The sequence below is a fragment of the Cinclus cinclus genome, chromosome 9 (assembly GCF_963662255.1).
Source record: "Cinclus cinclus chromosome 9, bCinCin1.1, whole genome shotgun sequence".
Lineage (NCBI taxonomy): Eukaryota > Metazoa > Chordata > Aves > Passeriformes > Cinclidae > Cinclus > Cinclus cinclus.
In genome coordinates, this window is record NC_085054.1 from 27498233 (window position 1) to 27501636 (window position 3404).

Sequence of the window (3404 nt, forward strand, 5' to 3'; positions counted from 1 at the left end):
CCTCCCTTCCTTGGAACAAGGACGAGCATGATAACCCGCTGATTGTTTGATCCGTCCGGAATAACGCAGCATCTCGTTTTTAATGAAGCACGAAGGAAAGCTGGAGAAAGCTGGAGCTCAGCACAATTCCCTGCCTGCCGGAGATCCTAATCTCTCCTTCCCAGCAGGACAGAGCGGGCACTGCCGCTCCATGAGCCGGCCCCGGCACGGAGAAGAGCCCAGCCTGCTCCTGCATCCCTGGATCCCGCATTCCCGGATCCCGCATCCCCGGATCCCGAATTCCCGGATCCCTCATTCCTGGATCCCGCATCCCCGGCTCCTGCATCCCCGGCTCCTGCATCCCCGGCTCCGGCATTCCCGGATCCCTCCTGCCCGGATCCCTCCTGCCCGGATCCCGAATTCCCGGATCCCTCATTCCCGCATCCCGCAACCCCGGATCCCTCATTCCTGGGTCTCGAATTCCCGGATCCCGAATTCCCGGCTCCCGGGCTGCCCCGGCCGCCAAGGGAGCGATGGAAAATCCCTGAGCCAGCGGCTGGAAAATCCGTGCGGCAAAGGTATGTCCCTGTCTCAGTCCAAACCCCCAAACCCCTTCTTTCCACCCCTTTCCCCTATTGTTTTCCCCATTGTTTTCCCCCATTGTTTTCCCTATTGTTTTCCCCATTGTTTTCCCCATTGTATTCTCTATTGTTACAGCGAAAAAAGCCTTTTTATTTATTTATTTATTTAATTTTTTTAAAGTCGAGAAGTCGCTCGGGTTGACACGTGCTTAGCAAAACAAACCCATGCCTGTGTCGGGTTAAAGGGAAAAGAAAATGTCCTTTCCCCCTTAATTTTCCAGCTGCATTTGGGGACTCCCCGCTCCTCTCCAGGAGCAGAGCCAGCCCCGCGTTTGCTGCGGGGATTTTCCAGGAGCCCCCCCCCCTGTTTGGAACCGGCCAAACACCCTCTCCTTTCCCCAAATTCCTGCTTTTTTGGGGGGTCACAGCCACAGGGGAGCGTTCTCGGGGTGTTTTTGGAGGCGCTCCCGGGGCTGGTCCTGCCCCGCTCCCCAGCGGGGCTCTGGGGTTTGGAAGCAGGCTGCGAGTGTGATTATTTTTTTTTTCTTTTTTTTTTTTTTTTTCCTGAGAGACTCTTTATGGAAACGGAGCTCTTCACAAGTTTGTTTTCCGAATAAAAGCAAAGGGGGTAATTATATTTGTTGGGAGTAAAAGAGATTCGCGGTGCTCCTGCTAAAGAGCTTCCTGCTCTTCTTCCGTGTTAATTAAAAAGAAAAAAATCCGCTGCTCTCTAAAAAAATCACGGAATATTTTGGGTTGGAAAGGATCTTAAAGCCCATCCCATCCCAATCCCTGCCGTGGGCAGGGCACTCATTCCACTGGTTGCTCCAAACCCCGTCCAGCCTATCTTTGGTTTAAATGAAATTAAAAATTAAATTAATTTCATAGATAAATAACTGCGTTTCCAGTTGTAGCCAGTGTGTGTGCTCTTTCCTGCTAAAGTGGAGGGAATATTGCCAATTCCTTAATAATTACCGAATTTTATTCCTAAACATCACTTGCCAATACAATGAGCTGGATAATTCTTTTCTATATCCACATAATTTCTCCTGCATTTTGGGAATTTTTACTTGGCAATGGACATGGGCAGGTATGGAAACCTGCCCAGACTGTTGAGTCCCTGCAGGAATATCCATCATTTGTAATCAACCTTGTTTGATTTTTCCAGTGCCAGGAGCCCATTTCGTGGCTCATTTTTAAAGATTACTCCCAGATTCATTTTCAGGCCACAGCAGCTGCTGGGTTGATGGATTGGGAGCTTCCAGTGAGCAGAGCTGGCACAATAAATGTATTTTCTATATATAAAAAAATTAATTATTCCGTTGCTTCAGAGAGCTTGTTCTGTGGGAATTGTCGCAAACCACAGAAATCCCAGTGGGAAGTGGGTGGAAATCCCAGTGTGAGCATTAACACACTTTTAGAAACACCTCTGCTGGATTTTTCCCTCTTTTATTGCTGTGGAAAAGCTGTTTTGCACCGAGATGGGAGGACCTGGCTGGTGCTGGTGATGTCAGGAGGTCTCAGGCTGGCTCCTCATCCCGGTCCAGCCTGGTGGAATCCCGCGGATTTCAGAGCTCTGCGTTATTTTCCTGCTGTGGAAACTCGATGGTGCCGTTCCCTCTGGAGAAAAAAAAAAAACAACAACAACAAAAAAACACAACAAATTTTGTTGTTTTTGCTTGGCTGTGGTCAGTGCTGAGCTGGCAGGGTCCAGCTCTGTGAGGGATGAGGTTTCTCCACCAGATCACGCAGCAGAACGAGCTGAAAACAAATCCCTCGGTGGGACAAACGATCCCAAAATGATTTAGCTCTTTAGGAGTGCTAGGATAAAACGATTCCCAATATTCTCATGAATTATTCAAACACCAAGGACAGGGTTTAACCAAGCTTGCCCTTGGGTCTAACCCCGCTGCCTCCCTGGAGGTGCCAGCAGGGAGGGAACCCAACCCTTCCCATTCCCACTGGATTTTGTTTTTAGGCCAGTGCTGACATAAAAACATCTGAAAAGTCCTCCTGGCTGTGTTACAGTGGGACACTTGTTCCCTCAGAATCCAAAACTTTATTTATGCGTCAGCGATCCGCCGGTTTCGTTCTTTGGCGCTCGCGTGTCTGATCTCCAGGCTGATTTCCTGCCACTCTCCGGTGTAAAAGTAAAGGATGAGTTACAGCAGAGCCTGGAAGTGGAATTAATGATTTGCTTTCAGCTCAGCCCGTCAGCAGGGTTGGGGTTTTCCAATCGTGCATCCCACGATTTTGTCGATCAATCCGGTATCTCACGGCCTGGATGAACAAAGGGATTTCGGGAGCCCTAGAAAGAAACGCTGGGCATCCCTTGGGATGGTTTTTAGGAGCTGAGGGCAGGAAGTTCTGTCCCCCCTCCTTCTCCTGCCCTGTGTTGCTCCTGGTGTCCGTCAGATGGATGTGATGGAATGGGCAGAGCCAGTCCTTGGGGTCAAGGGATCCAAGGGATCCGGAGAGCTCCAGGGAGAGCTGGAGGCGTCTGCTGATGGTCTGGCTCCCAAAACTCACTCAGTGAGAGGTGTTTAGTGAAAATGAACTCATTTAGCTCCAGAACAAGCTGTTATTTCAGCCCTGGGGCGGCTGGCGCGGGCCCTGGGTGAGAGGTGCTGTGGCCGATTGGGATCTGCCTTTGGAACGAGATCTTGGCTCGGTGGGAACACACAAAGGAGGTGGCACGGTAGAATTTCTGCTGGCTCTTTGCCACTCTGGAGAGGTTTTCTTACCTCAGACAATCCCTCCTTGTGGTGTGATGGGAGAGGAAGAGCACAAGTACAAATAAAACCCACAATTATGCTGCCACTTCTCAGAAATTATTTTGAATTC